Genomic DNA, 24,251 nt, shown 5'->3' with positions numbered 1-24,251 from the left:
AGGTCAAGGAGGCCAGAGGCAACAGGCAACAGGCAAAAGGCAAAAGCCTACAGCACCCGGTATTCCCAGGCGGTCTCCCATCCAAGTACTAACCAGGCCCGACCCTGCTTAGCTTCCGAGATCAGACGAGATCGGGCGCGTTCAGGGTGGTATGGCCGTAGACGCCGGCGGCTGCCGCTGGGCGCCTCAAGAGCCTGCTCCACGCATCCCAAGCCCAGCGGGTGCCGCGCTTCACCCATGCACGCACCTGCCTGCCTGCCTGCCTGCCTGCCTGCCTGGCTGCCTGCCTCGCTGCCGCCGCCCTCCGCCGCGGGCCCCGGGCGGGTGGCGGAGGCGGCGCAAGAGGACCCTGGCAAGGCGCTGTGGCGCAAGCCCCGGCCTTCACCGATCCCGGGACTCTGGCAGACTGCTCCCGGCTTGGCCCCACGCCCGCCTCCGCTTCCATCCCGCACCGCACCGCACCGCACCGCACCGCACCGCACCACGTCGGGCCGCTCACTGGGAAGAGGGTGGAAGCGAGCGTGGGGCATCAGGCCGGCCGTGCCTTCTGGGCGCCCCCCCTCCCGCCGGGTTCTCAGCGCCTCCTCCCCAGTCGCAGGGCGAGCGCAGCCAGCCCGGAGGCCCCAGCGCCCCCACAGAACATCACCAGCGCGAGCCCGCAGCCCTAGCTGGGCCTCGCGAAACGCCGGGGGCCCTGGGGATGGGGGCTGGAGGGAGGGAAGAGGTCCGGGACCCAGGGAGCCCAGTCCTGTGGCGGAGTCTGTGTTTGGGGTCTCGCTGCCCCGCCCGCTCCTGTGTTTTTGGATCCACCCACCCAGCCCCCACCCTCCAGTCCCCAGGCGCCAGCCCCCGGTCCCGCCCTCGCCGCACCCCCCCACCCCTCCGTGCGGGTGCAGTGTCAGGAAAGGTGCAAAGCTGGGGCGTGGCTTCCAGCCGGTGCAGTGGGATTTCGCCCGGTGCGGGGAGCGGGGAGCGGGGAGCGGACCCCTTGTGAAGTGCCGTGGGGTGTGCGGGCTCGGGGGGGGGCGGGGCGGGGCGGGGCGGGGCCAGGCTAGGCCAGGCCAGGCCGCTTTGCCGGCCCGGGAGGGGCTGAGGGAGCAGTGGCCGCCGGGGTGTGTTTGGCCCCCGGAGCCGCGCTCCCCTCCCCGGGGAGAGAGGGACACACGGAGGGAGGGGGAGGGGCGGCGGGCGCCAAAGGAGAGGTCAAGGAGGCCAGAGGCAACAGGCAACAGGCAAAAGGCAAAAGCCTACAGCACCCGGTATTCCCAGGCGGTCTCCCATCCAAGTACTAACCAGGCCCGACCCTGCTTAGCTTCCGAGATCAGACGAGATCGGGCGCGTTCAGGGTGGTATGGCCGTAGACGCCGGCGGCTGCCGCTGGGCGCCTCAAGAGCCTGCTCCACGCATCCCAAGCCCAGCGGGTGCCGCGCTTCACCCATGCACGCGCCTGCCTGCCTGCCTGCCTGCCTGCCTGCCTGGCTGCCTGCCTCGCTGCCGCCGCCCTCCGCCGCGGGCCCCGGGCGGGTGGCGGAGGCGGCGCAAGAGGACCCTGGCAAGGCGCTGTGGCGCAAGCCCCGGCCTTCACCGATCCCGGGACTCTGGCAGACTGCTCCCGGCTTGGCCCCACGCCCGCCTCCGCTTCCATCCCGCACCGCACCGCACCGCACCGCACCGCACCGCACCGCACCACGTCGGGCCGCTCACTGGGAAGAGGGTGGAAGCGAGCGTGGGGCATCAGGCCGGCCGTGCCTTCTGGGCGCCCCCCCTCCCGCCGGGTTCTCAGCGCCTCCTCCCCAGTCGCAGGGCGAGCGCAGCCAGCCCGGAGGCCCCAGCGCCCCCACAGAACATCACCAGCGCGAGCCCGCAGCCCTAGCTGGGCCTCGCGAAACGCCGGGGGCCCTGGGGATGGGGGCTGGAGGGAGGGAAGAGGTCCGGGACCCAGGGAGCCCAGTCCTGTGGCGGAGTCTGTGTTTGGGGTCTCGCTGCCCCGCCCGCTCCTGTGTTTTTGGATCCACCCACCCAGCCCCCACCCTCCAGTCCCCAGGCGCCAGCCCCCGGTCCCGCCCTCGCCGCACCCCCCCACCCCTCCGTGCGGGTGCAGTGTCAGGAAAGGTGCAAAGCTGGGGCGTGGCTTCCAGCCGGTGCAGTGGGATTTCGCCCGGTGCGGGGAGCGGGGAGCGGGGAGCGGACCCCTTGTGAAGTGCCGTGGGGTGTGCGGGCTCGGGGGGGGGGCGGGGCGGGGCGGGGCGGGGCCAGGCTAGGCCAGGCCAGGCCGCTTTGCCGGCCCGGGAGGGGCTGAGGGAGCAGTGGCCGCCGGGGTGTGTTTGGCCCCCGGAGCCGCGCTCCCCTCCCCGGGGAGAGAGGGACACACGGAGGGAGGGGGAGGGGCGGCGGGCGCCAAAGGAGAGGTCAAGGAGGCCAGAGGCAACAGGCAACAGGCAAAAGGCAAAAGCCTACAGCACCCGGTATTCCCAGGCGGTCTCCCATCCAAGTACTAACCAGGCCCGACCCTGCTTAGCTTCCGAGATCAGACGAGATCGGGCGCCTTCAGGGTGGTATGGCCGTAGACGCCGGCGGCTGCCGCTGGGCGCCTCAAGAGCCTGCTCCACGCATCCCAAGCCCAGCGGGTGCCGCGCTTCACCCATGCACGCGCCTGCCTGCCTGCCTGCCTGCCTGCCTGCCTGGCTGCCTGCCTCGCTGCCGCCGCCCTCCGCCGCGGGCCCCGGGCGGGTGGCGGAGGCGGCGCAAGAGGACCCTGGCAAGGCGCTGTGGCGCAAGCCCCGGCCTTCACCGATCCCGGGACTCTGGCAGACTGCTCCCGGCTTGGCCCCACGCCCGCCTCCGCTTCCATCCCGCACCGCACCGCACCGCACCGCACCGCACCGCACCACGTCGGGCCGCTCACTGGGAAGAGGGTGGAAGCGAGCGTGGGGCATCAGGCCGGCCGTGCCTTCTGGGCGCCCCCCCTCCCGCCGGGTTCTCAGCGCCTCCTCCCCAGTCGCAGGGCGAGCGCAGCCAGCCCGGAGGCCCCAGCGCCCCCACAGAACATCACCAGCGCGAGCCCGCAGCCCTAGCTGGGCCTCGCGAAACGCCGGGGGCCCTGGGGATGGGGGCTGGAGGGAGGGAAGAGGTCCGGGACCCAGGGAGCCCAGTCCTGTGGCGGAGTCTGTGTTTGGGGTCTCGCTGCCCCGCCCGCTCCTGTGTTTTTGGATCCACCCACCCAGCCCCCACCCTCCAGTCCCCAGGCGCCAGCCCCCGGTCCCGCCCTCGCCGCACCCCCCCACCCCTCCGTGCGGGTGCAGTGTCAGGAAAGGTGCAAAGCTGGGGCGTGGCTTCCAGCCGGTGCAGTGGGATTTCGCCCGGTGCGGGGAGCGGGGAGCGGGGAGCGGACCCCTTGTGAAGTGCCGTGGGGTGTGCGGGCTCGGGGGGGGGGCGGGGCGGGGCGGGGCGGGGCCAGGCTAGGCCAGGCCAGGCCGCTTTGCCGGCCCGGGAGGGGCTGAGGGAGCAGTGGCCGCCGGGGTGTGTTTGGCTCCCGGAGCCGCGCTCCCCTCCCCGGGGAGAGAGGGACACACGGAGGGAGGGGGAGGGGCGGCGGGCGCCAAAGGAGAGGTCAAGGAGGCCAGAGGCAACAGGCAACAGGCAAAAGGCAAAAGCCTACAGCACCCGGTATTCCCAGGCGGTCTCCCATCCAAGTACTAACCAGGCCCGACCCTGCTTAGCTTCCGAGATCAGACGAGATCGGGCGCGTTCAGGGTGGTATGGCCGTAGACGCCGGCGGCTGCCGCTGGGCGCCTCAAGAGCCTGCTCCACGCATCCCAAGCCCAGCGGGTGCCGCGCTTCACCCATGCACGCGCCTGCCTGCCTGCCTGCCTGCCTGCCTGCCTGGCTGCCTGCCTCGCTGCCGCCGCCCTCCGCCGCGGGCCCCGGGCGGGTGGCGGAGGCGGCGCAAGAGGACCCTGGCAAGGCGCTGTGGCGCAAGCCCCGGCCTTCACCGATCCCGGGACTCTGGCAGACTGCTCCCGGCTTGGCCCCACGCCCGCCTCCGCTTCCATCCCGCACCGCACCGCACCGCACCGCACCACGTTGGGCCGCTCACTGGGAAGAGGGTGGAAGCGAGCGTGGGGCATCAGGCCGGCCGTGCCTTCTGGGCGCCCCCCCTCCCGCCGGGTTCTCAGCGCCTCCTCCCCAGTCGCAGGGCGAGCGCAGCCAGCCCGGAGGCCCCAGCGCCCCCACAGAACATCACCAGCGCGAGCCCGCAGCCCTAGCTGGGCCTCGCGAAACGCCGGGGGCCCTGGGGATGGGGGCTGGAGGGAGGGAAGAGGTCCGGGACCCAGGGAGCCCAGTCCTGTGGCGGAGTCTGTGTTTGGGGTCTCGCTGCCCCGCCCGCTCCTGTGTTTTTGGATCCACCCACCCAGCCCCCACCCTCCAGTCCCCAGGCGCCAGCCCCCGGTCCCGCCCTCGCCGCACCCCCCCACCCCTCCGTGCGGGTGCAGTGTCAGGAAAGGTGCAAAGCTGGGGCGTGGCTTCCAGCCGGTGCAGTGGGATTTCGCCCGGTGCGGGGAGCGGGGAGCGGGGAGCGGACCCCTTGTGAAGTGCCGTGGGGTGTGCGGGCTCGGGGGGGGGCGGGGCGGGGCGGGGCGGGGCCAGGCTAGGCCAGGCCAGGCCGCTTTGCCGGCCCGGGAGGGGCTGAGGGAGCAGTGGCCGCCGGGGTGTGTTTGGCCCCCGGAGCCGCGCTCCCCTCCCCGGGGAGAGAGGGACACACGGAGGGAGGGGGAGGGGCGGCGGGCGCCAAAGGAGAGGTCAAGGAGGCCAGAGGCAACAGGCAACAGGCAAAAGGCAAAAGCCTACAGCACCCGGTATTCCCAGGCGGTCTCCCATCCAAGTACTAACCAGGCCCGACCCTGCTTAGCTTCCGAGATCAGACGAGATCGGGCGCGTTCAGGGTGGTATGGCCGTAGACGCCGGCGGCTGCCGCTGGGCGCCTCAAGAGCCTGCTCCACGCATCCCAAGCCCAGCGGGTGCCGCGCTTCACCCATGCACGCGCCTGCCTGCCTGCCTGCCTGCCTGCCTGCCTGGCTGCCTGCCTCGCTGCCGCCGCCCTCCGCCGCGGGCCCCGGGCGGGTGGCGGAGGCGGCGCAAGAGGACCCTGGCAAGGCGCTGTGGCGCAAGCGCCGGCCTTCACCGATCCCGGGACTCTGGCAGACTGCTCCCGGCTTGGCCCCACGCCCGCCTCCGCTTCCATCCCGCACCGCACCGCACCGCACCGCACCGCACCACGTCGGGCCGCTCACTGGGAAGAGGGTGGAAGCGAGCGTGGGGCATCAGGCCGGCCGTGCCTTCTGGGCGCCCCCCCTCCCGCCGGGTTCTCAGCGCCTCCTCCCCAGTCGCAGGGCGAGCGCAGCCAGCCCGGAGGCCCCAGCGCCCCCACAGAACATCACCAGCGCGAGCCCGCAGCCCTAGCTGGGCCTCGCGAAACGCCGGGGGCCCTGGGGATGGGGGCTGGAGGGAGGGAAGAGGTCCGGGACCCAGGGAGCCCAGTCCTGTGGCGGAGTCTGTGTTTGGGGTCTCGCTGCCCCGCCCGCTCCTGTGTTTTTGGATCCACCCACCCAGCCCCCACCCTCCAGTCCCCAGGCGCCAGCCCCCGGTCCCGCCCTCGCCGCACCCCCCCACCCCTCCGTGCGGGTGCAGTGTCAGGAAAGGTGCAAAGCTGGGGCGTGGCTTCCAGCCGGTGCAGTGGGATTTCGCCCGGTGCGGGGAGCGGGGAGCGGGGAGCGGACCCCTTGTGAAGTGCCGTGGGGTGTGCGGGCTCGGGGGGGGGGCGGGGCGGGGCGGGGCGGGGCCAGGCTAGGCCAGGCCAGGCCGCTTTGCCGGCCCGGGAGGGGCTGAGGGAGCAGTGGCCGCCGGGGTGTGTTTGGCCCCCGGAGCCGCGCTCCCCTCCCCGGGGAGAGAGGGACACACGGAGGGAGGGGGAGGGGCGGCGGGCGCCAAAGGAGAGGTCAAGGAGGCCAGAGGCAACAGGCAACAGGCAAAAGGCAAAAGCCTACAGCACCCGGTATTCCCAGGCGGTCTCCCATCCAAGTACTAACCAGGCCCGACCCTGCTTAGCTTCCGAGATCAGACGAGATCGGGCGCGTTCAGGGTGGTATGGCCGTAGACGCCGGCGGCTGCCGCTGGGCGCCTCAAGAGCCTGCTCCACGCATCCCAAGCCCAGCGGGTGCCGCGCTTCACCCATGCACGCGCCTGCCTGCCTGCCTGCCTGCCTGCCTGGCTGCCTGCCTCGCTGCCGCCGCCCTCCGCCGCGGGCCCCGGGCGGGTGGCGGAGGCGGCGCAAGAGGACCCTGGCAAGGCGCTGTGGCGCAAGCCCCGGCCTTCACCGATCCCGGGACTCTGGCAGACTGCTCCCGGCTTGGCCCCACGCCCGCCTCCGCTTCCATCCCGCACCGCACCGCACCGCACCGCACCGCACCGCACCGCACCACGTCGGGCCGCTCACTGGGAAGAGGGTGGAAGCGAGCGTGGGGCATCAGGCCGGCCGTGCCTTCTGGGCGCCCCCCCTCCCGCCGGGTTCTCAGCGCCTCCTCCCCAGTCGCAGGGCGAGCGCAGCCAGCCCGGAGGCCCCAGCGCCCCCACAGAACATCACCAGCGCGAGCCCGCAGCCCTAGCTGGGCCTCGCGAAACGCCGGGGGCCCTGGGGATGGGGGCTGGAGGGAGGGAAGAGGTCCGGGACCCAGGGAGCCCAGTCCTGTGGCGGAGTCTGTGTTTGGGGTCTCGCTGCCCCGCCCGCTCCTGTGTTTTTGGATCCACCCACCCAGCCCCCACCCTCCAGTCCCCAGGCGCCAGCCCCCGGTCCCGCCCTCGCCGCACCCCCCCACCCCTCCGTGCGGGTGCAGTGTCAGGAAAGGTGCAAAGCTGGGGCGTGGCTTCCAGCCGGTGCAGTGGGATTTCGCCCGGTGCGGGGAGCGGGGAGCGGGGAGCGGACCCCTTGTGAAGTGCCGTGGGGTGTGCGGGCTCGGGGGGGGGCGGGGCGGGGCGGGGCGGGGCCAGGCTAGGCCAGGCCAGGCCGCTTTGCCGGCCCGGGAGGGGCTGAGGGAGCAGTGGCCGCCGGGGTGTGTTTGGCCCCCGGAGCCGCGCTCCCCTCCCCGGGGAGAGAGGGACACACGGAGGGAGGGGGAGGGGCGGCGGGCGCCAAAGGATAGGTCAAGGAGGCCAGAGGCAACAGGCAACAGGCAAAAGGCAAAAGCCTACAGCACCCGGTATTCCCAGGCGGTCTCCCATCCAAGTACTAACCAGGCCCGACCCTGCTTAGCTTCCGAGATCAGACGAGATCGGGCGCGTTCAGGGTGGTATGGCCGTAGACGCCGGCGGCTGCCGCTGGGCGCCTCAAGAGCCTGCTCCACGCATCCCAAGCCCAGCGGGTGCCGCGCTTCACCCATGCACGCGCCTGCCTGCCTGCCTGCCTGCCTGCCTGGCTGCCTGCCTCGCTGCCGCCGCCCTCCGCCGCGGGCCCCGGGCGGGTGGCGGAGGCGGCGCAAGAGGACCCTGGCAAGGCGCTGTGGCGCAAGCCCCGGCCTTCACCGATCCCGGGACTCTGGCAGACTGCTCCCGGCTTGGCCCCACGCCCGCCTCCGCTTCCATCCCGCACCGCACCGCACCGCACCGCACCGCACCGCACCACGTCGGGCCGCTCACTGGGAAGAGGGTGGAAGCGAGCGTGGGGCATCAGGCCGGCCGTGCCTTCTGGGCGCCCCCCCTCCCGCCGGGTTCTCAGCGCCTCCTCCCCAGTCGCAGGGCGAGCGCAGCCAGCCCGGAGGCCCCAGCGCCCCCACAGAACATCACCAGCGCGAGCCCGCAGCCCTAGCTGGGCCTCGCGAAACGCCGGGGGCCCTGGGGATGGGGGCTGGAGGGAGGGAAGAGGTCCGGGACCCAGGGAGCCCAGTCCTGTGGCGGAGTCTGTGTTTGGGGTCTCGCTGCCCCGCCCGCTCCTGTGTTTTTGGATCCACCCACCCAGCCCCCACCCTCCAGTCCCCAGGCGCCAGCCCCCGGTCCCGCCCTCGCCGCACCCCCCCACCCCTCCGTGCGGGTGCAGTGTCAGGAAAGGTGCAAAGCTGGGGCGTGGCTTCCAGCCGGTGCAGTGGGATTTCGCCCGGTGCGGGGAGCGGGGAGCGGACCCCTTGTGAAGTGCCGTGGGGTGTGCGGGCTCGGGGGGGGGGGGCGGGGCGGGGCGGGGCGGGGCCAGGCTAGGCCAGGCCAGGCCGCTTTGCCGGCCCGGGAGGGGCTGAGGGAGCAGTGGCCGCCGGGGTGTGTTTGGCTCCCGGAGCCGCGCTCCCCTCCCCGGGGAGAGAGGGACACACGGAGGGAGGGGGAGGGGCGGCGGGCGCCAAAGGAGAGGTCAAGGAGGCCAGAGGCAACAGGCAACAGGCAAAAGGCAAAAGCCTACAGCACCCGGTATTCCCGGGCGGTCTCCCATCCAAGTACTAACCAGGCCCGACCCTGCTTAGCTTCCGAGATCAGACGAGATCGGGCGCGTTCAGGGTGGTATGGCCGTAGACGCCGGCGGCTGCCGCTGGGCGCCTCAAGAGCCTGCTCCACGCATCCCAAGCCCAGCGGGTGCCGCGCTTCACCCATGCACGCGCCTGCCTGCCTGCCTGCCTGCCTGCCTGCCTGGCTGCCTGCCTCGCTGCCGCCGCCCTCCGCCGCGGGCCCCGGGCGGGTGGCGGAGGCGGCGCAAGAGGACCCTGGCAAGGCGCTGTGGCGCAAGCCCCGGCCTTCACCGATCCCGGGACTCTGGCAGACTGCTCCCGGCTTGGCCCCACGCCCGCCTCCGCTTCCATCCCGCACCGCACCGCACCGCACCGCACCGCACCGCACCACGTCGGGCCGCTCACTGGGAAGAGGGTGGAAGCGAGCGTGGGGCATCAGGCCGGCCGTGCCTTCTGGGCGCCCCCCCTCCCGCCGGGTTCTCAGCGCCTCCTCCCCAGTCGCAGGGCGAGCGCAGCCAGCCCGGAGGCCCCAGCGCCCCCACAGAACATCACCAGCGCGAGCCCGCAGCCCTAGCTGGGCCTCGCGAAACGCCGGGGGCCCTGGGGATGGGGGCTGGAGGGAGGGAAGAGGTCCGGGACCCAGGGAGCCCAGTCCTGTGGCGGAGTCTGTGTTTGGGGTCTCGCTGCCCCGCCCGCTCCTGTGTTTTTGGATCCACCCACCCAGCCCCCACCCTCCAGTCCCCAGGCGCCAGCCCCCGGTCCCGCCCTCGCCGCACCCCCCCACCCCTCCGTGCGGGTGCAGTGTCAGGAAAGGTGCAAAGCTGGGGCGTGGCTTCCAGCCGGTGCAGTGGGATTTCGCCCGGTGCGGGGAGCGGGGAGCGGGGAGCGGACCCCTTGTGAAGTGCCGTGGGGTGTGCGGGCTCGGGGGGGGGCGGGGCGGGGCGGGGCGGGGCCAGGCTAGGCCAGGCCAGGCCGCTTTGCCGGCCCGGGAGGGGCTGAGGGAGCAGTGGCCGCCGGGGTGTGTTTGGCCCCCGGAGCCGCGCTCCCCTCCCCGGGGAGAGAGGGACACACGGAGGGAGGGGGAGGGGCGGCGGGCGCCAAAGGAGAGGTCAAGGAGGCCAGAGGCAACAGGCAACAGGCAAAAGGCAAAAGCCTACAGCACCCGGTATTCCCAGGCGGTCTCCCATCCAAGTACTAACCAGGCCCGACCCTGCTTAGCTTCCGAGATCAGACGAGATCGGGCGCGTTCAGGGTGGTATGGCCGTAGACGCCGGCGGCTGCCGCTGGGCGCCTCAAGAGCCTGCTCCACGCATCCCAAGCCCAGCGGGTGCCGCGCTTCACCCATGCACGCGCCTGCCTGCCTGCCTGCCTGCCTGCCTGGCTGCCTGCCTCGCTGCCGCCGCCCTCCGCCGCGGGCCCCGGGCGGGTGGCGGAGGCGGCGCAAGAGGACCCTGGCAAGGCGCTGTGGCGCAAGCCCCGGCCTTCACCGATCCCGGGACTCTGGCAGACTGCTCCCGGCTTGGCCCCACGCCCGCCTCCGCTTCCATCCCGCACCGCACCGCACCGCACCGCACCGCACCGCACCACGTCGGGCCGCTCACTGGGAAGAGGGTGGAAGCGAGCGTGGGGCATCAGGCCGGCCGTGCCTTCTGGGCGCCCCCCCTCCCGCCGGGTTCTCAGCGCCTCCTCCCCAGTCGCAGGGCGAGCGCAGCCAGCCCGGAGGCCCCAGCGCCCCCACAGAACATCACCAGCGCGAGCCCGCAGCCCTAGCTGGGCCTCGCGAAACGCCGGGGGCCCTGGGGATGGGGGCTGGAGGGAGGGAAGAGGTCCGGGACCCAGGGAGCCCAGTCCTGTGGCGGAGTCTGTGTTTGGGGTCTCGCTGCCCCGCCCGCTCCTGTGTTTTTGGATCCACCCACCCAGCCCCCACCCTCCAGTCCCCAGGCGCCAGCCCCCGGTCCCGCCCTCGCCGCACCCCCCCACCCCTCCGTGCGGGTGCAGTGTCAGGAAAGGTGCAAAGCTGGGGCGTGGCTTCCAGCCGGTGCAGTGGGATTTCGCCCGGTGCGGGGAGCGGGGAGCGGGGAGCGGACCCCTTGTGAAGTGCCGTGGGGTGTGCGGGCTCGGGGGGGGGGGGGGCGGGGCGGGGCGGGGCGGGGCCAGGCTAGGCCAGGCCAGGCCGCTTTGCCGGCCCGGGAGGGGCTGAGGGAGCAGTGGCCGCCGGGGTGTGTTTGGCTCCCGGAGCCGCGCTCCCCTCCCCGGGGAGAGAGGGACACACGGAGGGAGGGGGAGGGGCGGCGGGCGCCAAAGGAGAGGTCAAGGAGGCCAGAGGCAACAGGCAACAGGCAAAAGGCAAAAGCCTACAGCACCCGGTATTCCCGGGCGGTCTCCCATCCAAGTACTAACCAGGCCCGACCCTGCTTAGCTTCCGAGATCAGACGAGATCGGGCGCGTTCAGGGTGGTATGGCCGTAGACGCCGGCGGCTGCCGCTGGGCGCCTCAAGAGCCTGCTCCACGCATCCCAAGCCCAGCGGGTGCCGCGCTTCACCCATGCACGCGCCTGCCTGCCTGCCTGCCTGCCTGCCTGCCTGGCTGCCTGCCTCGCTGCCGCCGCCCTCCGCCGCGGGCCCCGGGCGGGTGGCGGAGGCGGCGCAAGAGGACCCTGGCAAGGCGCTGTGGCGCAAGCCCCGGCCTTCACCGATCCCGGGACTCTGGCAGACTGCTCCCGGCTTGGCCCCACGCCCGCCTCCGCTTCCATCCCGCACCGCACCGCACCGCACCGCACCGCACCGCACCGCACCACGTCGGGCCGCTCACTGGGAAGAGGGTGGAAGCGAGCGTGGGGCATCAGGCCGGCCGTGCCTTCTGGGCGCCCCCCCTCCCGCCGGGTTCTCAGCGCCTCCTCCCCAGTCGCAGGGCGAGCGCAGCCAGCCCGGAGGCCCCAGCGCCCCCACAGAACATCACCAGCGCGAGCCCGCAGCCCTAGCTGGGCCTCGCGAAACGCCGGGGGCCCTGGGGATGGGGGCTGGAGGGAGGGAAGAGGTCCGGGACCCAGGGAGCCCAGTCCTGTGGCGGAGTCTGTGTTTGGGGTCTCGCTGCCCCGCCCGCTCCTGTGTTTTTGGATCCACCCACCCAGCCCCCACCCTCCAGTCCCCAGGCGCCAGCCCCCGGTCCCGCCCTCGCCGCACCCCCCCACCCCTCCGTGCGGGTGCAGTGTCAGGAAAGGTGCAAAGCTGGGGCGTGGCTTCCAGCCGGTGCAGTGGGATTTCGCCCGGTGCGGGGAGCGGGGAGCGGGGAGCGGACCCCTTGTGAAGTGCCGTGGGGTGTGCGGGCTCGGGGGGGGGCGGGGCGGGGCGGGGCGGGGCCAGGCTAGGCCAGGCCAGGCCGCTTTGCCGGCCCGGGAGGGGCTGAGGGAGCAGTGGCCGCCGGGGTGTGTTTGGCCCCCGGAGCCGCGCTCCCCTCCCCGGGGAGAGAGGGACACACGGAGGGAGGGGGAGGGGCGGCGGGCGCCAAAGGAGAGGTCAAGGAGGCCAGAGGCAACAGGCAACAGGCAAAAGGCAAAAGCCTACAGCACCCGGTATTCCCAGGCGGTCTCCCATCCAAGTACTAACCAGGCCCGACCCTGCTTAGCTTCCGAGATCAGACGAGATCGGGCGCGTTCAGGGTGGTATGGCCGTAGACGCCGGCGGCTGCCGCTGGGCGCCTCAAGAGCCTGCTCCACGCATCCCAAGCCCAGCGGGTGCCGCGCTTCACCCATGCACGCGCCTGCCTGCCTGCCTGCCTGCCTGCCTGGCTGCCTGCCTCGCTGCCGCCGCCCTCCGCCGCGGGCCCCGGGCGGGTGGCGGAGGCGGCGCAAGAGGACCCTGGCAAGGCGCTGTGGCGCAAGCCCCGGCCTTCACCGATCCCGGGACTCTGGCAGACTGCTCCCGGCTTGGCCCCACGCCCGCCTCCGCTTCCATCCCGCACCGCACCGCACCGCACCGCACCGCACCACGTCGGGCCGCTCACTGGGAAGAGGGTGGAAGCGAGCGTGGGGCATCAGGCCGGCCGTGCCTTCTGGGCGCCCCCCCTCCCGCCGGGTTCTCAGCGCCTCCTCCCCAGTCGCAGGGCGAGCGCAGCCAGCCCGGAGGCCCCAGCGCCCCCACAGAACATCACCAGCGCGAGCCCGCAGCCCTAGCTGGGCCTCGCGAAACGCCGGGGGCCCTGGGGATGGGGGCTGGAGGGAGGGAAGAGGTCCGGGACCCAGGGAGCCCAGTCCTGTGGCGGAGTCTGTGTTTGGGGTCTCGCTGCCCCGCCCGCTCCTGTGTTTTTGGATCCACCCACCCAGCCCCCACCCTCCAGTCCCCAGGCGCCAGCCCCCGGTCCCGCCCTCGCCGCACCCCCCCACCCCTCCGTGCGGGTGCAGTGTCAGGAAAGGTGCAAAGCTGGGGCGTGGCTTCCAGCCGGTGCAGTGGGATTTCGCCCGGTGCGGGGAGCGGGGAGCGGGGAGCGGACCCCTTGTGAAGTGCCGTGGGGTGTGCGGGCTCGGGGGGGGGGCGGGGCGGGGCGGGGCGGGGCCAGGCTAGGCCAGGCCAGGCCGCTTTGCCGGCCCGGGAGGGGCTGAGGGAGCAGTGGCCGCCGGGGTGTGTTTGGCCCCCGGAGCCGCGCTCCCCTCCCCGGGGAGAGAGGGACACACGGAGGGAGGGGGAGGGGCGGCGGGCGCCAAAGGAGAGGTCAAGGAGGCCAGAGGCAACAGGCAACAGGCAAAAGGCAAAAGCCTACAGCACCCGGTATTCCCAGGCGGTCTCCCATCCAAGTACTAACCAGGCCCGACCCTGCTTAGCTTCCGAGATCAGACGAGATCGGGCGCGTTCAGGGTGGTATGGCCGTAGACGCCGGCGGCTGCCGCTGGGCGCCTCAAGAGCCTGCTCCACGCATCCCAAGCCCAGCGGGTGCCGCGCTTCACCCATGCACGCGCCTGCCTGCCTGCCTGCCTGCCTGCCTGCCTGCCTGGCTGCCTGCCTCGCTGCCGCCGCCCTCCGCCGCGGGCCCCGGGCGGGTGGCGGAGGCGGCGCAAGAGGACCCTGGCAAGGCGCTGTGGCGCAAGCCCCGGCCTTCACCGATCCCGGGACTCTGGCAGACTGCTCCCGGCTTGGCCCCACGCCCGCCTCCGCTTCCATCCCGCACCGCACCGCACCGCACCGCACCGCACCACGTCGGGCCGCTCACTGGGAAGAGGGTGGAAGCGAGCGTGGGGCATCAGGCCGGCCGTGCCTTCTGGGCGCCCCCCCTCCCGCCGGGTTCTCAGCGCCTCCTCCCCAGTCGCAGGGCGAGCGCAGCCAGCCCGGAGGCCCCAGCGCCCCCACAGAACATCACCAGCGCGAGCCCGCAGCCCTAGCTGGGCCTCGCGAAACGCCGGGGGCCCTGGGGATGGGGGCTGGAGGGAGGGAAGAGGTCCGGGACCCAGGGAGCCCAGTCCTGTGGCGGAGTCTGTGTTTGGGGTCTCGCTGCCCCGCCCGCTCCTGTGTTTTTGGATCCACCCACCCAGCCCCCACCCTCCAGTCCCCAGGCGCCAGCCCCCGGTCCCGCCCTCGCCGCACCCCCCCACCCCTCCGTGCGGGTGCAGTGTCAGGAAAGGTGCAAAGCTGGGGCGTGGCTTCCAGCCGGTGCAGTGGGATTTCGCCCGGTGCGGGGAGCGGGGAGCGGGGAGCGGACCCCTTGTGAAGTGCCGTGGGGTGTGCGGGCTCGGGGGGGGGGGCGGGGCGGGGCGGGGCGGGGCCAGGCTAGGCCAGGCCAGGCCGCTTTGCCGGCCCGGGAGGGGCTGAGGGAGCAGTGGCCGCCGGGGTGTGTTTGGCCCCCGGAGCCGCGCTCCCCTCCCCGGGGAGAGAGGGACACACGGAGGGAGGGGGAGGGGCGGCGGGCGCCAAAGGAGAGGTCAAGGAGGCCAGAGGCAACAGGCAACAGGCAAAAGGCAAAAGCCTACAGCACCCGGTATTCCCAGGCGGTCTCCCATCCAAGTACTAACCAGGCCCGACCCTGCTTAGCTTCCGAGATCAGACGAGATCGGGCGCGTTCAGGGTGGTATGGCCGTAGACGCCGGCGGCTGCCGCTGGGCGCCTCAAGAGCCTGCTCCACGCATCCCAAGCCCAGCGGGTGCCGCGCTTCACCCATGCACGCGCCTGCCTGCCTGCCTGCCTGCCTGCCTGCCTGGCTGCCTGCCTCGCTGCCGCCGCCCTCCGCCGCGGGCCCCGGGCGGGTGGCGGAGGCGGCGCAAGAGGACCCTGGCAAGGCGCTGTGGCGCAAGCCCCGGCCTTCACCGATCCCGGGACTCTGGCAGACTGCTCCCGGCTTGGCCCCACGCCCGCCTCCGCTTCCATCCCGCACCGCACCGCACCGCACCGCACCGCACCGCACCGCACCACGTCGGGCCGCTCACTGGGAAGAGGGTGGAAGCGAGCGTGGGGCATCAGGCCGGCCGTGCCTTCTGGGCGCCCCCCCTCCCGCCGGGTTCTCAGCGCCTCCTCCCCAGTCGCAGGGCGAGCGCAGCCAGCCCGGAGGCCCCAGCGCCCCCACAGAACATCACCAGCGCGAGCCCGCAGCCCTAGCTGGGCCTCGCGAAACGCCGGGGGCCCTGGGGATGGGGGCTGGAGGGAGGGAAGAGGTCCGGGACCCAGGGAGCCCAGTCCTGTGGCGGAGTCTGTGTTTGGGGTCTCGCTGCCCCGCCCGCTCCTGTGTTTTTGGATCCACCCACCCAGCCCCCACCCTCCAGTCCCCAGGCGCCAGCCCCCGGTCCCGCCCTCGCCGCACCCCCCCACCCCTCCGTGCGGGTGCAGTGTCAGGAAAGGTGCAAAGCTGGGGCGTGGCTTCCAGCCGGTGCAGTGGGATTTCGCCCGGTGCGGGGAGCGGGGAGCGGGGAGCGGACCCCTTGTGAAGTGCCGTGGGGTGTGCGGGCTCGGGGGGGGGCGGGGCGGGGCGGGGCGGGGCCAGGCTAGGCCAGGCCAGGCCGCTTTGCCGGCCCGGGAGGGGCTGAGGGAGCAGTGGCCGCCGGGGTGTGTTTGGCCCCCGGAGCCGCGCTCCCCTCCCCGGGGAGAGAGGGACACACGGAGGGAGGGGGAGGGGCGGCGGGCGCCAAAGGAGAGGTCAAGGAGGCCAGAGGCAACAGGCAACAGGCAAAAGGCAAAAGCCTACAGCACCCGGTATTCCCAGGCGGTCTCCCATCCAAGTACTAACCAGGCCCGACCCTGCTTAGCTTCCGAGATCAGACGAGATCGGGCGCGTTCAGGGTGGTATGGCCGTAGACGCCGGCGGCTGCCGCTGGGCGCCTCAAGAGCCTGCTCCACGCATCCCAAGCCCAGCGGGTGCCGCGCTTCACCCATGCACGCGCCTGCCTGCCTGCCTGCCTGCCTGCCTGGCTGCCTGCCTCGCTGCCGCCGCCCTCCGCCGCGGGCCCCGGGCGGGTGGCGGAGGCGGCGCAAGAGGACCCTGGCAAGGCGCTGTGGCGCAAGCCCCGGCCTTCACCGATCCCGGGACTCTGGCAGACTGCTCCCGGCTTGGCCCCACGCCCGCCTCCGCTTCCATCCCGCACCGCACCGCACCGCACCGCACCGCACCGCACCACGTCGGGCCGCTCACTGGGAAGAGGGTGGAAGCGAGCGTGGGGCATCAGGCCGGCCGTGCCTTCTGGGCGCCCCCCCTCCCGCCGGGTTCTCAGCGCCTCCTCCCCAGTCGCAGGGCGAGCGCAGCCAGCCCGGAGGCCCCAGCGCCCCCACAGAACATCACCAGCGCGAGCCCGCAGCCCTAGCTGGGCCTCGCGAAACGCCGGGGGCCCTGGGGATGGGGGCTGGAGGGAGGGAAGAGGTCCGGGACCCAGGGAGCCCAGTCCTGTGGCGGAGTCTGTGTTTGGGGTCTCGCTGCCCCGCCCGCTCCTGTGTTTTTGGATCCACCCACCCAGCCCCCACCCTCCAGTCCCCAGGCGCCAGCCCCCGGTCCCGCCCTCGCCGCACCCCCCCACCCCTCCGTGCGGGTGCAGTGTCAGGAAAGGTGCAAAGCTGGGGCGTGGCTTCCAGCCGGTGCAGTGGGATTTCGCCCGGTGCGGGGAGCGGGGAGCGGGGAGCGGACCCCTTGTGAAGTGCCGTGGGGTGTGCGGGCTCGGGGGGGGGGCGGGGCGGGGCGGGGCGGGGCCAGGCTAGGCCAGGCCAGGCCGCTTTGCCGGCCCGGGAGGGGCTGAGGGAGCAGTGGCCGCCGGGGTGTGTTTGGCCCCCGGAGCCGCGCTCCCCTCCCCGGGGAGAGAGGGACACACGGAGGGAGGGGGAGGGGCGGCGGGCGCCAAAGGAGAGGTCAAGGAGGCCAGAGGCAACAGGCAACAGGCAAAAGGCAAAAGCCTACAGCACCCGGTATTCCCAGGCGGTCTCCCATCCAAGTACTAACCAGGCCCGACCCTGCTTAGCTTCCGAGATCAGACGAGATCGGGCGCGTTCAGGGTGGTATGGCCGTAGACGCCGGCGGCTGCCGCTGGGCGCCTCAAGAGCCTGCTCCACGCATCCCAAGCCCAGCGGGTGCCGCGCTTCACCCATGCACGCGCCTGCCTGCCTGCCTGCCTGCCTGCCTGCCTGGCTGCCTGCCTCGCTGCCGCCGCCCTCCGCCGCGGGCCCCGGGCGGGTGGCGGAGGCGGCGCAAGAGGACCCTGGCAAGGCGCTGTGGCGCAAGCCCCGGCCTTCACCGATCCCGGGACTCTGGCAGACTGCTCCCGGCTTGGCCCCACGCCCGCCTCCGCTTCCATCCCGCACCGCACCGCACCGCACCGCACCGCACCGCACCGCACCACGTCGGGCCGCTCACTGGGAAGAGGGTGGAAGCGAGCGTGGGGCATCAGGCCGGCCGTGCCTTCTGGGCGCCCCCCCTCCCGCCGGGTTCTCAGCGCCTCCTCCCCAGTCGCAGGGCGAGCGCAGCCAGCCCGGAGGCCCCAGCGCCCCCACAGAACATCACCAGCGCGAGCCCGCAGCCCTAGCTGGGCCTCGCGAAACGCCGGGGGCCCTGGGGATGGGGGCTGGAGGGAGGGAAGAGGTCCGGGACCCAGGGAGCCCAGTCCTGTGGCGGAGTCTGTGTTTGGGGTCTCGCTGCCCCGCCCGCTCCTGTGTTTTTGGATCCACCCACCCAGCCCCCACCCTCCAGTCCCCAGGCGCCAGCCCCCGGTCCCGCCCTCGCCGCACCCCCCCACCCCTCCGTGCGGGTGCAGTGTCAGGAAAGGTGCAAAGCTGGGGCGTGGCTTCCAGCCGGTGCAGTGGGATTTCGCCCGGTGCGGGGAGCGGGGAGCGGGGAGCGGACCCCTTGTGAAGTGCCGTGGGGTGTGCGGGCTCGGGGGGGGGCGGGGCGGGGCGGGGCGGGGCCAGGCTAGGCCAGGCCAGGCCGCTTTGCCGGCCCGGGAGGGGCTGAGGGAGCAGTGGCCGCCGGGGTGTGTTTGGCCCCCGGAGCCGCGCTCCCCTCCCCGGGGAGAGAGGGACACACGGAGGGAGGGGGAGGGGCGGCGGGCGCCAAAGGAGAGGTCAAGGAGGCCAGAGGCAACAGGCAACAGGCAAAAGGCAAAAGCCTACAGCACCCGGTATTCCCAGGCGGTCTCCCATCCAAGTACTAACCAGGCCCGACCCTGCTTAGCTTCCGAGATCAGACGAGATCGGGCGCGTTCAGGGTGGTATGGCCGTAGACGCCGGCGGCTGCCGCTGGGCGCCTCAAGAGCCTGCTCCACGCATCCCAAGCCCAGCGGGTGCCGCGCTTCACCCATGCACGCGCCTGCCTGCCTGCCTGCCTGCCTGCCTGGCTGCCTGCCTCGCTGCCGCCGCCCTCCGCCGCGGGCCCCGGGCGGGTGGCGGAGGCGGCGCAAGAGGACCCTGGCAAGGCGCTGTGGCGCAAGCCCCGGCCTTCACCGATCCCGGGACTCTGGCAGACTGCTCCCGGCTTGGCCCCACGCCCGCCTCCGCTTCCATCCCGCACCGCACCGCACCGCACCGCACCGCACCGCACCACGTCGGGCCGCTCACTGGGAAGAGGGTGGAAGCGAGCGTGGGGCATCAGGCCGGCCGTGCCTTCTGGGCGCCCCCCCTCCCGCCGGGTTCTCAGCGCCTCCTCCCCAGTCGCAGGGCGAGCGCAGCCAGCCCGGAGGCCCCAGCGCCCCCACAGAACATCACCAGCGCGAGCCCGCAGCCCTAGCTGGGCCTCGCGAAACGCCGGGGGCCCTGGGGATGGGGGCTGGAGGGAGGGAAGAGGTCCGGGACCCAGGGAGCCCAGTCCTGTGGCGGAGTCTGTGTTTGGGGTCTCGCTGCCCCGCCCGCTCCTGTGTTTTTGGATCCACCCACCCAGCCCCCACCCTCCAGTCCCCAGGCGCCAGCCCCCGGTCCCGCCCTCGCCGCACCCCCCCACCCCTCCGTGCGGGTGCAGTGTCAGGAAAGGTGCAAAGCTGGGGCGTGGCTTCCAGCCGGTGCAGTGGGATTTCGCCCGGTGCGGGGAGCGGGGAGCGGGGAGCGGACCCCTTGTGAAGTGCCGTGGGGTGTGCGGGCTCGGGGGGGGGGCGGGGCGGGGCGGGGCGGGGCCAGGCTAGGCCAGGCCAGGCCGCTTTGCCGGCCCGGGAGGGGCTGAGGGAGCAGTGGCCGCCGGGGTGTGTTTGGCTCCCGGAGCCGCGCTCCCCTCCCCGGGGAGAGAGGGACACACGGAGGGAGGGGGAGGGGCGGCGGGCGCCAAAGGAGAGGTCAAGGAGGCCAGAGGCAACAGGCAACAGGCAAAAGGCAAAAGCCTACAGCACCCGGTATTCCCAGGCGGTCTCCCATCCAAGTACTAACCAGGCCCGACCCTGCTTAGCTTCCGAGATCAGACGAGATCGGGCGCGTTCAGGGTGGTATGGCCGTAGACGACGGCGGCTGCCGCTGGGCGCCTCAAGAGCCTGCTCCACGCATCCCAAGCCCAGCGGGTGCCGCGCTTCACCCATGCACGCGCCTGCCTGCCTGCCTGCCTGCCTGCCTGGCTGCCTGCCTCGCTGCCGCCGCCCTCCGCCGCGGGCCCCGGGCGGGTGGCGGAGGCGGCGCAAGAGGACCCTGGCAAGGCGCTGTGGCGCAAGCCCCGGCCTTCACCGATCCCGGGACTCTGGCAGACTGCTCCCGGCTTGGCCCCACGCCCGCCTCCGCTTCCATCCCGCACCGCACCGCACCGCACCGCACCACGTCGGGCCGCTCACTGGGAAGAGGGTGGAAGCGAGCGTGGGGCATCAGGCCGGCCGTGCCTTCTGGGCGCCCCCCCTCCCGCCGGGTTCTCAGCGCCTCCTCCCCAGTCGCAGGGCGAGCGCAGCCAGCCCGGAGGCCCCAGCGCCCCCACAGAACATCACCAGCGCGAGCCCGCAGCCCTAGCTGGGCCTCGCGAAACGCCGGGGGCCCTGGGGATGGGGGCTGGAGGGAGGGAAGAGGTCCGGGACCCAGGGAGCCCAGTCCTGTGGCGGAGTCTGTGTTTGGGGTCTCGCTGCCCCGCCCGCTCCTGTGTTTTTGGATCCACCCACCCAGCCCCCACCCTCCAGTCCCCAGGCGCCAGCCCCCGGTCCCGCCCTCGCCGCACCCCCCCACCCCTCCGTGCGGGTGCAGTGTCAGGAAAGGTGCAAAGCTGGGGCGTGGCTTCCAGCCGGTGCAGTGGGATTTCGCCCGGTGCGGGGAGCGGGGAGCGGGGAGCGGACCCCTTGTGAAGTGCCGTGGGGTGTGCGGGCTCGGGGGGGGGCGGGGCGGGGCGGGGCGGGGCCAGGCTAGGCCAGGCCAGGCCGCTTTGCCGGCCCGGGAGGGGCTGAGGGAGCAGTGGCCGCCGGGGTGTGTTTGGCCCCCGGAGCCGCGCTCCCCTCCCCGGGGAGAGAGGGACACACGGAGGGAGGGGGAGGGGCGGCGGGCGCCAAAGGAGAGGTCAAGGAGGCCAGAGGCAACAGGCAACAGGCAAAAGGCAAAAGCCTACAGCACCCGGTATTCCCAGGCGGTCTCCCATCCAAGTACTAACCAGGCCCGACCCTGCTTAGCTTCCGAGATCAGACGAGATCGGGCGCGTTCAGGGTGGTATGGCCGTAGACGCCGGCGGCTGCCGCTGGGCGCCTCAAGAGCCTGCTCCACGCATCCCAAGCCCAGCGGGTGCCGCGCTTCACCCATGCACGCGCCTGCCTGCCTGCCTGCCTGCCTGCCTGGCTGCCTGCCTCGCTGCCGCCGCCCTCCGCCGCGGGCCCCGGGCGGGTGGCGGAGGCGGCGCAAGAGGACCCTGGCAAGGCGCTGTGGCGCAAGCCCCGGCCTTCACCGATCCCGGGACTCTGGCAGACTGCTCCCGGCTTGGCCCCACGCCCGCCTCCGCTTCCATCCCGCACCGCACCGCACCGCACCGCACCGCACCGCACCACGTCGGGCCGCTCACTGGGAAGAGGGTGGAAGCGAGCGTGGGGCATCAGGCCGGCCGTGCCTTCTGGGCGCCCCCCCTCCCGCCGGGTTCTCAGCGCCTCCTCCCCAGTCGCAGGGCGAGCGCAGCCAGCCCGGAGGCCCCAGCGCCCCCACAGAACATCACCAGCGCGAGCCCGCAGCCCTAGCTGGGCCTCGCGAAACGCCGGGGGCCCTGGGGATGGGGGCTGGAGGGAGGGAAGAGGTCCGGGACCCAGGGAGCCCAGTCCTGTGGCGGAGTCTGTGTTTGGGGTCTCGCTGCCCCGCCCGCTCCTGTGTTTTTGGATCCACCCACCCAGCCCCCACCCTCCAGTCCCCAGGCGCCAGCCCCCGGTCCCGCCCTCGCCGCACCCCCCCACCCCTCCGTGCGGGTGCAGTGTCAGGAAAGGTGCAAAGCTGGGGCGTGGCTTCCAGCCGGTGCAGTGGGATTTCGCCCGGTGCGGGGAGCGGGGAGCGGGGAGCGGACCCCTTGTGAAGTGCCGTGGGGTGTGCGGGCTCGGGGGGGGGGGGCGGGGCGGGGCGGGGCGGGGCCAGGCTAGGCCAGGCCAGGCCGCTTTGCCGGCCCGGGAGGGGCTGAGGGAGCAGTGGCCGCCGGGGTGTGTTTGGCTCCCGGAGCCGCGCTCCCCTCCCCGGGGAGAGAGGGACACACGGAGGGAGGGGGAGGGGCGGCGGGCGCCAAAGGAGAGGTCAAGGAGGCCAGAGGCAACAGGCAACAGGCAAAAGGCAAAAGCCTACAGCACCCGGTATTCCCGGGCGGTCTCCCATCCAAGTACTAACCAGGCCCGACCCTGCTTAGCTTCCGAGATCAGACGAGATCGGGCGCGTTCAGGGTGGTATGGCCGTAGACGCCGGCGGCTGCCGCTGGGCGCCTCAAGAGCCTGCTCCACGCATCCCAAGCCCAGCGGGTGCCGCGCTTCACCCATGCACGCGCCTGCCTGCCTGCCTGCCTGCCTGCCTGCCTGGCTGCCTGCCTCGCTGCCGCCGCCCTCCGCCGCGGGCCCCGGGCGGGTGGCGGAGGCGGCGCAAGAGGACCCTGGCAAGGCGCTGTGGCGCAAGCCCCGGCCTTCACCGATCCCGGGACTCTGGCAGACTGCTCCCGGCTTGGCCCCACGCCCGCCTCCGCTTCCATCCCGCACCGCACCGCACCGCACCGCACCGCACCGCACCGCACCACGTCGGGCCGCTCACTGGGAAGAGGGTGGAAGCGAGCGTGGGGCATCAGGCCGGCCGTGCCTTCTGGGCGCCCCCCCTCCCGCCGGGTTCTCAGCGCCTCCTCCCCAGTCGCAGGGCGAGCGCAGCCAGCCCGGAGGCCCCAGCGCCCCCACAGAACATCACCAGCGCGAGCCCGCAGCCCTAGCTGGGCCTCGCGAAACGCCGGGGGCCCTGGGGATGGGGGCTGGAGGGAGGGAAGAGGTCCGGGACCCAGGGAGCCCAGTCCTGTGGCGGAGTCTGTGTTTGGGGTCTCGCTGCCCCGCCCGCTCCTGTGTTTTTGGATCCACCCACCCAGCCCCCACCCTCCAGTCCCCAGGCGCCAGCCCCCGGTCCCGCCCTCGCCGCACCCCCCCACCCCTCCGTGCGGGTGCAGTGTCAGGAAAGGTGCAAAGCTGGGGCGTGGCTTCCAGCCGGTGCAGTGGGATTTCGCCCGGTGCGGGGAGCGGGGAGCGGGGAGCGGACCCCTTGTGAAGTGCCGTGGGGTGTGCGGGCTCGGGGGGGGGCGGGGCGGGGCGGGGCGGGGCCAGGCTAGGCCAGGCCAGGCCGCTTTGCCGGCCCGGGAGGGGCTGAGGGAGCAGTGGCCGCCGGGGTGTGTTTGGCCCCCGGAGCCGCGCTCCCCTCCCCGGGGAGAGAGGGACACACGGAGGGAGGGGGAGGGGCGGCGGGCGCCAAAGGAGAGGTCAAGGAGGCCAGAGGCAACAGGCAACAGGCAAAAGGCAAAAGCCTACAGCACCCGGTATTCCCAGGCGGTCTCCCATCCAAGTACTAACCAGGCCCGACCCTGCTTAGCTTCCGAGATCAGACGAGATCGGGCGCGTTCAGGGTGGTATGGCCGTAGACGCCGGCGGCTGCCGCTGGGCGCCTCAAGAGCCTGCTCCACGCATCCCAAGCCCAGCGGGTGCCGCGCTTCACCCATGCACGCGCCTGCCTGCCTGCCTGCCTGCCTGCCTGGCTGCCTGCCTCGCTGCCGCCGCCCTCCGCCGCGGGCCCCGGGCGGGTGGCGGAGGCGGCGCAAGAGGACCCTGGCAAGGCGCTGTGGCGCAAGCCCCGGCCTTCACCGATCCCGGGACTCTGGCAGACTGCTCCCGGCTTGGCCCCACGCCCGCCTCCGCTTCCATCCCGCACCGCACCGCACCGCACCGCACCGCACCACGTCGGGCCGCTCACTGGGAAGAGGGTGGAAGCGAGCGTGGGGCATCAGGCCGGCCGTGCCTTCTGGGCGCCCCCCCTCCCGCCGGGTTCTCAGCGCCTCCTCCCCAGTCGCAGGGCGAGCGCAGCCAGCCCGGAGGCCCCAGCGCCCCCACAGAACATCACCAGCGCGAGCCCGCAGCCCTAGCTGGGCCTCGCGAAACGCCGGGGGCCCTGGGGATGGGGGCTGGAGGGAGGGAAGAGGTCCGGGACCCAGGGAGCCCAGTCCTGTGGCGGAGTCTGTGTTTGGGGTCTCGCTGCCCCGCCCGCTCCTGTGTTTTTGGATCCACCCACCCAGCCCCCACCCTCCAGTCCCCAGGCGCCAGCCCCCGGTCCCGCCCTCGCCGCACCCCCCCACCCCTCCGTGCGGGTGCAGTGTCAGGAAAGGTGCAAAGCTGGGGCGTGGCTTCCAGCCGGTGCAGTGGGATTTCGCCCGGTGCGGGGAGCGGGGAGCGGGGAGCGGACCCCTTGTGAAGTGCCGTGGGGTGTGCGGGCTCGGGGGGGGGGCGGGGCGGGGCGGGGCGGGGCCAGGCTAGGCCAGGCCAGGCCGCTTTGCCGGCCCGGGAGGGGCTGAGGGAGCAGTGGCCGCCGGGGTGTGTTTGGCCCCCGGAGCCGCGCTCCCCTCCCCGGGGAGAGAGGGACACACGGAGGGAGGGGGAGGGGCGGCGGGCGCCAAAGGAGAGGTCAAGGAGGCCAGAGGCAACAGGCAACAGGCAAAAGGCAAAAGCCTACAGCACCCGGTATTCCCAGGCGGTCTCCCATCCAAGTACTAACCAGGCCCGACCCTGCTTAGCTTCCGAGATCAGACGAGATCGGGCGCGTTCAGGGTGGTATGGCCGTAGACGCCGGCGGCTGCCGCTGGGCGCCTCAAGAGCCTGCTCCACGCATCCCAAGCCCAGCGGGTGCCGCGCTTCACCCATGCACGCGCCTGCCTGCCTGCCTGCCTGCCTGCCTGCCTGCC

At 73.3% G+C, this 24,251-nt stretch overlaps 21 non-coding genes across 21 annotated transcripts; all 21 read right to left on the bottom strand.

Annotated features, from left to right (window-relative positions):
- Nucleotides 1–44: 44 nt before the first annotated feature.
- Nucleotides 45–163, bottom strand: LOC147570917 (5S ribosomal RNA). The gene has a single exon (XR_015247956.1). It is a non-coding gene; the product is annotated as a 5S ribosomal RNA (ribosomal RNA).
- A 1,081-nt stretch (nucleotides 164–1,244) lies between these two features.
- Nucleotides 1,245–1,363, bottom strand: LOC147570916 (5S ribosomal RNA). The gene has a single exon (XR_015247955.1). It is a non-coding gene; the product is annotated as a 5S ribosomal RNA (ribosomal RNA).
- Nucleotides 1,364–2,450: 1,087 nt separating this feature from the next.
- Nucleotides 2,451–2,569, bottom strand: LOC147570915 (5S ribosomal RNA). The gene has a single exon (XR_015247906.1). It is a non-coding gene; the product is annotated as a 5S ribosomal RNA (ribosomal RNA).
- A 1,082-nt stretch (nucleotides 2,570–3,651) lies between these two features.
- Nucleotides 3,652–3,770, bottom strand: LOC147570914 (5S ribosomal RNA). Its single transcript, XR_015247954.1, has one exon. It is a non-coding gene; the product is annotated as a 5S ribosomal RNA (ribosomal RNA).
- Nucleotides 3,771–4,841: 1,071 nt separating this feature from the next.
- Nucleotides 4,842–4,960, bottom strand: LOC147570913 (5S ribosomal RNA). Its single transcript, XR_015247953.1, has one exon. It is a non-coding gene; the product is annotated as a 5S ribosomal RNA (ribosomal RNA).
- A 1,077-nt stretch (nucleotides 4,961–6,037) lies between these two features.
- On the bottom strand, nucleotides 6,038–6,156 carry LOC147570912 (5S ribosomal RNA). Its single transcript, XR_015247952.1, has one exon. It is a non-coding gene; the product is annotated as a 5S ribosomal RNA (ribosomal RNA).
- Nucleotides 6,157–7,238: 1,082 nt separating this feature from the next.
- On the bottom strand, nucleotides 7,239–7,357 carry LOC147570911 (5S ribosomal RNA). Its single transcript, XR_015247951.1, has one exon. It is a non-coding gene; the product is annotated as a 5S ribosomal RNA (ribosomal RNA).
- Nucleotides 7,358–8,430: 1,073 nt separating this feature from the next.
- Nucleotides 8,431–8,549, bottom strand: LOC147570910 (5S ribosomal RNA). The gene has a single exon (XR_015247917.1). It is a non-coding gene; the product is annotated as a 5S ribosomal RNA (ribosomal RNA).
- A 1,081-nt stretch (nucleotides 8,550–9,630) lies between these two features.
- LOC147570909 (5S ribosomal RNA) lies at nucleotides 9,631–9,749 on the bottom strand. Its single transcript, XR_015247950.1, has one exon. It is a non-coding gene; the product is annotated as a 5S ribosomal RNA (ribosomal RNA).
- Nucleotides 9,750–10,831: 1,082 nt separating this feature from the next.
- On the bottom strand, nucleotides 10,832–10,950 carry LOC147570908 (5S ribosomal RNA). The gene has a single exon (XR_015247916.1). It is a non-coding gene; the product is annotated as a 5S ribosomal RNA (ribosomal RNA).
- Nucleotides 10,951–12,036: 1,086 nt separating this feature from the next.
- LOC147570907 (5S ribosomal RNA) lies at nucleotides 12,037–12,155 on the bottom strand. Its single transcript, XR_015247949.1, has one exon. It is a non-coding gene; the product is annotated as a 5S ribosomal RNA (ribosomal RNA).
- Nucleotides 12,156–13,228: 1,073 nt separating this feature from the next.
- LOC147570906 (5S ribosomal RNA) lies at nucleotides 13,229–13,347 on the bottom strand. Its single transcript, XR_015247948.1, has one exon. It is a non-coding gene; the product is annotated as a 5S ribosomal RNA (ribosomal RNA).
- Nucleotides 13,348–14,429: 1,082 nt separating this feature from the next.
- Nucleotides 14,430–14,548, bottom strand: LOC147570905 (5S ribosomal RNA). Its single transcript, XR_015247946.1, has one exon. It is a non-coding gene; the product is annotated as a 5S ribosomal RNA (ribosomal RNA).
- A 1,086-nt stretch (nucleotides 14,549–15,634) lies between these two features.
- Nucleotides 15,635–15,753, bottom strand: LOC147570904 (5S ribosomal RNA). Its single transcript, XR_015247945.1, has one exon. It is a non-coding gene; the product is annotated as a 5S ribosomal RNA (ribosomal RNA).
- A 1,078-nt stretch (nucleotides 15,754–16,831) lies between these two features.
- Nucleotides 16,832–16,950, bottom strand: LOC147570903 (5S ribosomal RNA). The gene has a single exon (XR_015247944.1). It is a non-coding gene; the product is annotated as a 5S ribosomal RNA (ribosomal RNA).
- A 1,086-nt stretch (nucleotides 16,951–18,036) lies between these two features.
- On the bottom strand, nucleotides 18,037–18,155 carry LOC147570902 (5S ribosomal RNA). Its single transcript, XR_015247943.1, has one exon. It is a non-coding gene; the product is annotated as a 5S ribosomal RNA (ribosomal RNA).
- A 1,078-nt stretch (nucleotides 18,156–19,233) lies between these two features.
- LOC147570901 (5S ribosomal RNA) lies at nucleotides 19,234–19,352 on the bottom strand. Its single transcript, XR_015247942.1, has one exon. It is a non-coding gene; the product is annotated as a 5S ribosomal RNA (ribosomal RNA).
- A 1,067-nt stretch (nucleotides 19,353–20,419) lies between these two features.
- LOC147570900 (5S ribosomal RNA) lies at nucleotides 20,420–20,538 on the bottom strand. The gene has a single exon (XR_015247941.1). It is a non-coding gene; the product is annotated as a 5S ribosomal RNA (ribosomal RNA).
- A 1,080-nt stretch (nucleotides 20,539–21,618) lies between these two features.
- LOC147570899 (5S ribosomal RNA) lies at nucleotides 21,619–21,737 on the bottom strand. Its single transcript, XR_015247915.1, has one exon. It is a non-coding gene; the product is annotated as a 5S ribosomal RNA (ribosomal RNA).
- A 1,086-nt stretch (nucleotides 21,738–22,823) lies between these two features.
- LOC147570898 (5S ribosomal RNA) lies at nucleotides 22,824–22,942 on the bottom strand. The gene has a single exon (XR_015247940.1). It is a non-coding gene; the product is annotated as a 5S ribosomal RNA (ribosomal RNA).
- Nucleotides 22,943–24,015: 1,073 nt separating this feature from the next.
- LOC147570897 (5S ribosomal RNA) lies at nucleotides 24,016–24,134 on the bottom strand. The gene has a single exon (XR_015247939.1). It is a non-coding gene; the product is annotated as a 5S ribosomal RNA (ribosomal RNA).
- Nucleotides 24,135–24,251: the final 117 nt, after the last annotated feature.

Source organism: Puma concolor, unplaced genomic scaffold (genome assembly GCF_028749965.1).
Source record: "Puma concolor isolate L17-30 unplaced genomic scaffold, mPumCon1.1.hap2 unalloc_scaffold_77, whole genome shotgun sequence".
Taxonomy (NCBI): Eukaryota; Metazoa; Chordata; class Mammalia; order Carnivora; family Felidae; genus Puma; species Puma concolor.
The sequence above is the reverse complement of the archived record's forward strand: the minus strand, read 5'-3'. Positions and strand labels throughout refer to the sequence as shown.